Source organism: Desmodus rotundus, chromosome 2 (assembly GCF_022682495.2).
Source record: "Desmodus rotundus isolate HL8 chromosome 2, HLdesRot8A.1, whole genome shotgun sequence".
In the NCBI taxonomy this organism is placed as follows: Eukaryota; Metazoa; Chordata; class Mammalia; order Chiroptera; family Phyllostomidae; genus Desmodus; species Desmodus rotundus.
Genome location: NC_071388.1, coordinates 122,787,113 through 122,797,929, shown reverse-complemented (window position 1 = coordinate 122,797,929; position 10,817 = coordinate 122,787,113). Strand labels below are relative to the sequence as shown.

Genomic DNA, 10,817 nt, shown 5'->3' with positions numbered 1-10,817 from the left:
GACCATTTTAGACGATTAGTGCCATTTAAATCCTTGCCCAAAGCACTTATCCCTAAGTCACCAAGCACAGATTTGTTTTCCAAAGTCAGAAAAAAAAATCCACTATGAGTGATGGTAGGGTGAGGCCCGAAAAGAGAGGTAGAAGAGAGGGGTTAGAGGAGGCAGTGGGTATGACATATAGCTTGCAACCTGAGAAATATAAATTAGGACATATGATAATGACAGCTTAACATTCATTCAGTTAGACTTAAAACACATTTATATTATCCATTTCTTTTTCACATCAACTCTAAGATATGAATATTATCTTCATAGTTGTTCCTGAAAACTGTAAAGGACACATGGACAAAGCCAAGGGAGGGTGTGGAAGCAAGGGAGGGAGGTGGGTTCGGCTGGGGTTGGGGGGAGTGGTGGAGGGATAATGCAGACAACTGTAATTGAAGAATAATAAAATAATTAATTAATTAAAAAATAAAATAAAATAAATATCTTCACATCAACTCATATAAACATTATGAGTTTTAACATAAGATTATCCAGAATGTAGATTTTGGAAGGTCTTATGGACTACTACTTTCACTGAGAGTAAAACTCCAGGAATATGAGTGAGGGTACAAGAAAATGAAGCAGAGAAACAAAAAGGACCCAGGATGAGAATGCTTTATCAAGGTAGCCATAAAGAGATTGCTTCATCAACAGTACAGTTCACTCAAGAATGTCTAACTTGTGTCTCAGAGCTTTCTCCAGGAGGTAAAAAGGGGGACAATTTCATCCATGGCTTGTGTCTCCTTTGGCTGGATATTATCTTCATGGTCCTAACTTTTCCTCCAGTAGTCATTTCAGTGGCCCACTCACTGGAGCCACTGCAGTCAGTAGGAAAGCTCAGGATGGAAAGTAGGAGGCCCACTCTGCTGGCAGAGATAAGGCACTATCTGCTGTGCCTGTGTGACATTGGCCTGACCCCACTCAGAGATGGGTGGGCTAACCCAGATAAGGCCAAGTGGTGTTAAAATGATGCAAAAGTGGTATCTCATTCCTTGCTGTTTTCTCCATTTTATAGGTAAAGAAAACAGGCTCAGAAAGAAAGCTAGTTAAAAAGTCCAACCTTAAAATCTAAGTAAGTGATAAGGAGGGAAATTTAACACAGAAAGATTCTCAACTAGTCTATGCAAATTCCCAGTTACTAGTTGCTGATGGAAAGACTTCTATCGAAAGCTTGAGAAATTAATGCACAAGGTGACATAGACTAAAATTTCAAAGAATGTTCAAATGGATTTAAGGAAATTGAATGATCTTTTACTAAATTATTACTGCACATGGGAAGTGAGAGTAACGTCTTTAACCAGAAAAACATTCAACTAGGAAAACCGCACCCATTAATCCCAAATATGTTTGATGTGTGCCCTCACCCCTCAGGCACAATAAAGATCTGAGCTGCATGTTGGCAATCTTAAATGTACTTGACATATTCCAGAAGACAGTGTTCATTTCTGTTTAGTACCTACTTTTTGCTACTTGGTGTCCTAAATATTTCCCATAAACTATACCTCAAGGTAGACAACAGTGTCACCATTTCATTGAAGATAAAACTGAGGCCCTGACAGAGAGAAGGAGTGCTCTTTGTTATCCCACATTGTCCCTCTGGTACATATTAACGGCTGTATATTTTGGTTGTGGCCTCTATTTGCCTTCCTTATTAATATTTTAGAGGAGGGTGATAAACCCTGGTTGGGCAAGACAATAATTTTTAAAAACATGTTAAAATTATTCATCCTCAAGGTGTACCTCAAACTTGCTGCATTGGACCTTCCATAGCTAATTTACCAGGGATCTGAAATGTGACCATATTTCACAGGGGATCTGATAGAAAGCTAAGGCTGACATACAAAACGGTAGACTGAAAAGAGTGAATGTGTTCTGAATTTGCATGAAATAAATATGCAATATTCAAACAAGTGTCGGGAGAGAAGGCAGTTCTGCTCTTCTTGGTATAGATCATACCAGTTTTACAATTGGAGTAGCTTACTTTAAAGGCCAGGTTCAGGTTTGGAAAGAACTACTGTGCCAGGGGTTAAGGCCTATGTCTAGGTAATGCACGACAAAGCCGGACACAACCCCAAGAGGCTGGCAATCGAGGAAGCATGGTGAAGGCAATTCTCTCATCCATGTTAAATCAGCCAACCAACAAACACATACACAAGCAGAGAGCTTCTTTCAGCTAGCCTCTGTGCTCTTGGCAGCAGAGAGTCAGCATAGTTTCTGGAACAGGCTCTGTGCTTTCTGGACTGCAGTGCTCCTGCCCAGCAGCTCAGTCTGCATCTGGACTTCACCTTGCCCTCCACTGCTTAATCCACAGCTCCCTCAACCACTCCACTCCCACACACACAGGCTACTTTTTAACAGAGCAGCTATTATTTTCGGACCTTTGGCACTGAGCAATCATCATCAGGTACAATTTCCCTACCACACAATTGCACTTCTAGTGCAGCCTCAGGTATAATTATGAAGGCTGTCCCAGCACCTGCTGCCTACACTGTACTTAACAGGGAAGGATGACCTCTCATTCTCTATTAAATGTTTTGAAAGAAAACCTGTAGGCACTATGAGGTTCAAGCACCAAGAAAAAATGGAAACTGGAGTGCCCTTGCTTTGATAGGCATGCACAAGTTTTAATTATCTACTCATCCTGGATTTAAAATTTTTCATTTTGCTATAAAAAGCAGGGAATGGTGACAACCTGATTTTACGTGCAGAAAGGGAATGAAATTGGTTGAGAACATTGTCCACGTTTCAGTCATTGTCATTTCTCCTGTATATTTTTCTTTGTAGTGTTCATTTTCCCATTCTGTAAATAATAAATATAAAAATATGGAAAATGTAGAAATGCATAAAGATGAACAACCTATTAATATTGTTTTTATTAATCTCATATTTATTCACATACAAATAGATAAAATAATTAGTTATATTACAGCAGTTTTATATTCTGATTTTTGTTTTATATTACATTATAAGAAAACATGTATTAATGCCATTGACTACATTTTAGAAACAACCTTTTATGGTCATGTACTTAAGTACTTCACTTTATTTTCCTATTGTGAGATATATAATTTTTTCCAATCCCCTGCTAATTTCTTATTAATTAGTAAATCATCCAACATCGATGAAGCTGTGTAGACACTTTCATGACATCACAGTGTATGTAAATGTGCTGGGGCTTTGGCAACAGAAGAACCTGGTTGAATCCCAGGTCTACCACTAGCTTGAGGGTTTTCTCATGTGTTAGATGGAGCTCATGTTAACTCTCTTACTTATCTTTTCAAATTTCTCCCCCATGCTCCAGTACAAACCAACTCTGTTAGCTACTCTTCCTTCACACCCTTGCTTGTGCAGCTCCGTTAACCTTGCAACCGCACACTCGCACATGTCCTTTTTAAACTTTATTTAATTGTCAACATCAAACCCAAAGCTGAATCCTGTACAACTCCTCCCTCTTCTTGTTCTGCTTCATCTCTGACCTTGCCTCAGGTAGGGATCCACTTGGACTTTTGGATCAGGGTACATTCATGGACTGTGATTCTTCAACCACCACCTGGGGTGAATGTCAGGAATTTTGGCATTTACCTCCAAATCTCCAGCACAGTTCCTGGCACTTGTTCAGCTCCCAGAAAATAATATTGAATTGAATGAATGGTGGGATAAATTTTAGAGGCTTTGACATTTTATTTTTTAACATCCAATCTATTCTGCATGCACACATTAGCCACCTTATATAACAATGAAAAAACTGAAGAAAAACATTATTACATAATGGACATTAAATTAATGGAGGAGGCATAAAGATCAAATAACCCTGAGTAGATTCCTTCTTTTTTAAAAAGGTAAAGGATTTATATGATCTGAAGAGAAACCAGAGTATAGATTCCTTCTTTTTTAGAAGAAAGAAACTGAGGACTGAAGAGCTCTCACAAATTGTCAGCATACAGCTTGAGAGGGGCAGAATTGGGGCTAGAACCCAATCCCTAGCCTTTGTGTCTCCAATGTTACACAGGGTTGCTTTATATTCCACCCAACTGCCTCAGCCACTCTCATCATTGGAGATTTTTGTGTCTTTCAAAATCCTACTTATGTATCTAGGGTAAAAATAAATTTAAATTTAAGACCAAGTTAAGTATTGACCAAATTTGCAAAGAACCTTCAAATATTTCATTGTTATTATTCATTATTGTCATTGCCTCCACCCACCCACCAATCCCCAAGCCTGCCCCAATTGCTAAATCTTGGTCTTTATATCAAATAATTCTTTTTCTTTTTTTAAGCTTTTTATTGTTATTCAATTACATTTGTCTGCCTTTTCTCCCCATCCCTCCACCCCACCCCAGCTGAACCCACTCCCTCCCCCTTGATTTTGTCCATGTGTCCTTTATAGTAGTTCCTGTAATCCCCTCTCCCCACTATCCCCTCCCCACTATACCCTGGCTCTTGTTAGATTGTTCTTAACTTCAATGTCTCTGGTTATATTTTGTTTGCTTTTTTCTTCTGTTGATTATGTTCCAGTTAAAGGTGAGATCATATGGTATTTGTCCCTCACCACCTGGCTTATTTCACTTAGCATAATGCTCTCCAGTTCCATCCATGCTGTTGCAAAGGGTATAAGCTCCTTCTTTCTCTCTGCTACGTAGAATTCCATTGTGTAAATATACCATCGTTTTTGGATCCACTCATTTGCTGATGGGCACTTAGGCTGCTTCCAGTACTTGGCTATTGTAAATTGTGCTGCTATGAACATTGGGGTATATAGGTTCTTTTGGATTGGTGTTTCAGGATTCTTAGGGTATAATCCCAGCAGCAGAATTGCTGGGTCAAAGGGCAGTTCCATTTTTAGTTTTCTGAGGAAGTTCCATACTGTTTTCCACAGTGGCCTCACCAGTCTGCATTCCCACCAACAGAGCACTAGGGTTCCCTTTTCTCCGCATCCTCTCCAACATTTGTTTGTGGATTTGTTTATGTTGGCCACTCTGACTGGTGTGAGATGGTACCTCAGTGTGGTTTTAGTTTGCATCTCTCTGATGGCTAGTGATGCTGAGCATCTTTTCATATGTCTCTGGGCCCTCTGTATGTCTTCCTTGGAGAAGTGTCTGTTCAAGTCCTTTGCCCATTTTTGAATTGGGTTGTTTGTCTTTCTGGAGTGGAGTTTTTATATATTTTGGAGATCAGACCCTTGTCTGAGGTTTCACTGGCAAATATGTTTTCCCATACTGTTGGTTCTCTTTGTATTGTAATGCTGTTTTCTTTATCCATGCAGAAGCTTTTTATTTTGATGAGGTCCCATTTGTTTATTCTTTCCTTTATGTCCCTTGCTTTAGGGGACGTATCTGTGAGGATGTTGCTGTGTGGAATGTCTGAGATTTTCCTGCCAATGTTTTCCTCTAGGACTTTTATGGTGTTACGACTTATATATTTAAGTCTTTTATCCACCTTGAATTTATTTTTGTGTATGGTGTAAGTTGGTGATTGGGTTTCATTTTTTTTTGCATATAGCTGTCCAGATCTCCCAAAACCATTTGTTGAAGGAGATGTTTTTGCTCCATTTTATGCTCCTGCTTCCTTTGTCAAATACTAATTGACTGTAAAGACTTGGGTTTATTTCTGGGCTCACTGTTCTGTTCCATTGGTCTATGTGCCTGTTTTTATGCCAGTACCAGGCTGTTTTGATTACAGTGGTCTTGTAATACAGTTTGATATCAAGTATTGTGATCCCTCCTGCTTTGTTCTTCTTTCTCAAAATTGCTGCAGCTATCTGGGGTTGTTTATGGTTCCATATAAATTTCTGAAATGTTTGTTCTATATCTGTGAAATATGTCATGGGTACTTTAATAAGGATTGTATTGAATCTATAAATTGGTTTGGATAGTATGGCCATTTTGATGATGTTAATTCTTCCAATCCATGAGCATGGTACATGCTTCCATTTGTTTGTATCTTCCTTAATTTCTTTGTTCAGTGTTGTGAAAAATATGGAATGCTTCACGAATTTGAGTGTCATCCTTGCGCAGGGGCCATGCTAATCTCTGTATCATTACAATTTTAGTATATGTGCTGCCGAAGTGAGCACAGAATTATTTTTCATAGAGATTAATCTCTAGAGTATTTAAGTTAGATGTCAGCTCCCTTATGAATTTGTCTAAAACATCGAGAAATAAATCCCCGGGCAAGAGGAACTTGTAGTCACAAATCTAATTAACCTTTAATTGTCTGTGTAAAGGCCTTGCAGTTCAACAGTTGCTTGATTTTTATTATTATTTGTCTAATTAGTGTGGCTTAAGTGGCTTTCTATGTCAGATTTTATAATATTGTTTTGCTTATACAATTTCAGGCCCTCTGGGGAGTTCTAATATTGCAGTGCCCAAGTGCTACGTATCTGTTGTTTGCCTGAGTTTTCTCTTCAGGAAAAAAAAAAAAAAGTGCTTTGACCATTTTTTTCCACTAGGGTGTATAAGTAGTCTATGAAATTCCATGATGATGATAAAAGCTTTTCTATTAATTGTGCATAAGTTATTAACCCAGCCATTAATTCAAATTAATCATTTGTCTGTTCAACAAGCTTGCAGATTGACAGATTTGATAGTCGGAAACAAAGGGAGTAGTAAAAGAAATCCCCACCACACACCAGCAAACACTTCAATTTAAAGCAAGCCAATGAAATAAGCACATATTTATAGAAAAGGTTCTATAGCCATTCAAATGTAATTTGTTACTGAAATCTGTTGATATAGTTAATTGAATGTCTGTAATGGAATGCTTATGATTTAAAATAATCTATTTGTTATGCAAATCTTTTTTCCTACATCTGATATTTTGCCTTTATTTTTGCAAGCTGTTTTATTTCCAAATAAAGAGTAAACCTGCTTTCAATCATAAAATTTGCATTTTTATATATCAGTGTTATTTTCTTATTTCATGTACTTTCTAAATTACTGAAAATTACTATGAACACAGTTTAACTAATTCTATCCATGTAGAGTAGTATGGCTGTCTCTAATATTGATTATGAGTATAGTTTCCCTTAGCCTCCCTGATCTCTTGCTTTATTTTGTTTCTTTCCCCCTGGCTTTAAGATAGAATGAACAGTTTGTTCTCTCTCTCACTCCTCTCTCAGAGTTTTAAAGATCTAGTATTTAGCACAGTCCTCAATTTGTCACTAATAGTCAAAATGTTCAGTAGCAATTGCTCTATGTATGTAAACAATGCCTTTATGGAGAATGAAAGCACTAGACATACTGTTGGATGTACAGAGAAGGAACCAAAAGCACTGGATCCTATTCCCTACTCTCATTTTTTATTTAATATTTAACCTTGGTATGTCATGATTCTTACCCCCTCAATGTCTATTCTTTACATCTGGGAAACAAAGTTAATTATATTTTTAGGCAGAGAAAAGGGGAAAAATGCCACACATTTCATTGGATAAACATTTGCAAAATTCAAGGATTATTCTGAAATATAATTCATCCCAAATTATCTTCTATGATCTAAAAATTGTGCTGGGCAGCAGAGATACAAAAATAAGTTGGACATTACATTGGTACTCATTGTTTGACAGGGGGTAGAAAAGAGAACTGGACTCAAATGTGTTTTAAATAGTATCTGGAATCTCATAATAAATTGAAGTGAATTATGTTATAAGGATAGTTTATCTATTAATGATCTTAAGAAAGACAGCAGATAATTACAAACCTATTTGGGTAGTTTGGGCCATTATTTGCAACTCTTTATTCCTTATTGTGGAAGAATTAAACATTAATTGTAACTTTGTAGTGTCTCCCTTGAAAGTTGACAAAGTGAGCATCCCTCTTCCCCTGACAGGTTTTGGCAAGGTGATTTGTTTTACTCAATGGAATGCAGGCAAAAGAGACACTGTGCCAAATCTGAGTTGAGTCTTGAAGAGTCATGAGAAAGTTCTGTCCTCCTGTTTGGATTTACTACACTTCGCCAGGAAAAGACCCTGCCCAGTAACAGTTTCTCCTTAGCTCATGCCAAGAACAAAGAAACCTGGAACAGACTGAACTCCACCCAAAGGCTGAATTATACTGCAGCTGATCCCAGTCTCTACCAGCTGAATCTCAGATACATCTAGGAGGATGATATAAATGGTGTTGATATAAGCCTTGAAGATTTAGGGGCCATTTGTTATATAATATTATCATGATTGAAGAAAAGACTGGTTGTTAAAACATATTTTTATAAGCCAAAATGCTGAAATTTTTGACTGAGGAAGTGGTCATCTATTGAATGATAAAGCTAATAAGATGAAAGATAGGTGGGAAAGTGAGTATTTACATAACTCCAAATATTACTTGCTGGACATAAGAGAACAAGTTAACTTCAATGGAGAGATCAAGCTTTCACTGTCTTAGCCCAGTCCATCGCTAACCATGGGACAACCAGAAGCCATAATGCATCACATTGGGTGACACAAACATGACCTATGCAGTGTTTTTGCCAAAATTTTAACTTGAATCTAGTAAACTCCTAGATCCAGCTTTCCCTTTGCACAAAGCACAAAATATAGAAGTAGAAGTTAAGCAATATCACAAATTAACATCAGAAAAATTCATTGTGACACACAATATTTTATAGCATGATTGACTGGTCTCTGCAACAAGCCGATGTTGCAAAAGAAAAAGTGAAAAGAAAACAAAAAATATGACAGCTAAATGTAGTGTGTGGTTCTAAATTGGATCTTAGTTGTCTCTCAGTCAGAATCCCTAGAAGAAACTAAACCTACCAACACCTGATTTTGGACTTGTAGCCTTCAGAATTGTGAGAAAATAAACTTCTGTTGTTTAAAGTAAAAATACATATATAATAAATAAATTGTATCTTGGTTTGAAAATTCTAGCTTAAGACACATGTAAAGACTGTTGAGAACACTTAAATATGTACTGGCTATTAGATCTTATTCAGAAATTATTATCAATTTTGTTTACATTAATAATGATATTTAGTTAGTTTACACAATTATCTAAAATTTAAAAAATGTACACTGAATTATTTAGAGTTTATAGCTCATATGTGAATAATAATAACTTGAAATTACTTCACAATAGGTGTTAAAATTATGGCAAAATGTTAATGCCTATCAAATTTGAGGAAAAAGATATGAGATGTTTATGATTCTATTTTTGCCATGTCTAGGTGTTTAAATTTTTTAAATAAAAAAGACCAGTGACAATGCACTTAGTACCCAGGGTAAAATCATTCAGGATGTTACTTTTGATGCAGTCTGGTCCCAAGTTGAATGTTGTTTCAGTGTCCCTCAATTCATTGTACCTGTTTAAAGCCAGAAGAGATCCGTAAACTACATGAAGATGAGTACCAAGTTTCATACTTGTTTTCACTTAGCCTAAGCACTCAGTGTACATAGGCATAAATGCATGTTAGCCATTCTATTAAAGATGATATACAGAGCTTTCTTTTCATTATTATTATTACATTAGTGCCTGTGTATTGCCCTCCTGTGCCCTTGTCAGTGGAAGCACAGGCTATGGTTGTGTGGCTTCTCAGTCTAGGAATTAGCCGATGAAGTCAGCCTGAGCAGTGTCCACTTGAACCACGAGTGAAGCCAGCCAACCAGCTGGTGAAAGCTATTTAGGTATCAGCCACCGCAGCTGTTTGGGATTGCTCTATGTGTCAGATAGTGCAGAGAGCAAGGGAACTGACTTTATGTTTAAATGCCTAGTGGATATACACAAGTTCTTTCTTTAGGTCTCTATCATGAACCAAATATTTTTTTAAAGGAAGACCAATGATGACATGAATAGATATCAAGATACTGCCAATATTAGTTTCACTGATAATACACTGTCCACATTAATAACAACGGATTAGTTGTACCACTTTTTAAAAATCCTCTAATCAAATATTCCATACTTGCTATGTAATTGACAACATACTGAATTTGATTGACAGGCATTGCCAATTTTTCAAATGTAAATTAAAAAAAAAGAAATACATAGCAATTGTCATATAGCGGTTACCCACAAATATTCAACCAGTAATGTCAACTAAACAGTTTCTTTCTTAGTCCTTGTAGCAACACAAACCTCAAAAAAGCAAGGCTTTCTTTAAAAAAAGATGAAAATTGTGGTACTATCACACAGATACAATCTTTCAAAATATTAATATTGAAAGTAATGCAATAATTTATTTTCCACTAGCACATCTGAGGAAACACACAGGACACTCTATGAATATTATGTATAATCTTCTCATTAATACCCTGCCAGAACAATAAACTATTTCCTGATTCATTTTTTACAGATGAGAAAACTAAAGTATAATGGAAACTAAAGTCTGAAAAACCATCAGTTAATACAAACCTGAGTCAGAATTTTAACTCAGGTCTCTTTGTCTCTAAACCATGCATTCTCCCACTGCCCCAGACAGTCTTTTCTTAAACCAAACAAATTAAAAGTAATGGAGCAGGGTGTTTGACCCAAAGTATTGTATGTTTGTAGTATTATTTTTAAGTAACAATAGTTCTGGTGGAGATTAGAACATAATGAAATGACAATGAAAATTGCAAAATTGTTTCCATGTGGACATGGAAGACAAAATGTTTCATTTTTTGTGGCATTATGTAAATTTAGCACCAAAGAAATATAATCAATATATTTACAAAATAAAGTGTATATTACATTAAATACCCCTAGATTCAAACCAATAATTGAACTCTGTATATATGCAACCAAGAGAGAGGGGTGGTTTTTTGGGCTGTTTTGTTTTGGGGTGCTTTTTTTTGGTCTGGATTA

The 10,817-nt window shown here is 36.5% G+C and overlaps 1 non-coding gene across 1 annotated transcript; it reads right to left on the bottom strand.

Moving 5' to 3' along the window:
• Positions 1–6,014: 6,014 nt before the first annotated feature.
• On the bottom strand, positions 6,015–6,118 carry LOC112313192 (U6 spliceosomal RNA). Its single transcript, XR_002975658.1, has one exon. It is a non-coding gene; the product is annotated as a U6 spliceosomal RNA (small nuclear RNA).
• Positions 6,119–10,817: the final 4,699 nt, after the last annotated feature.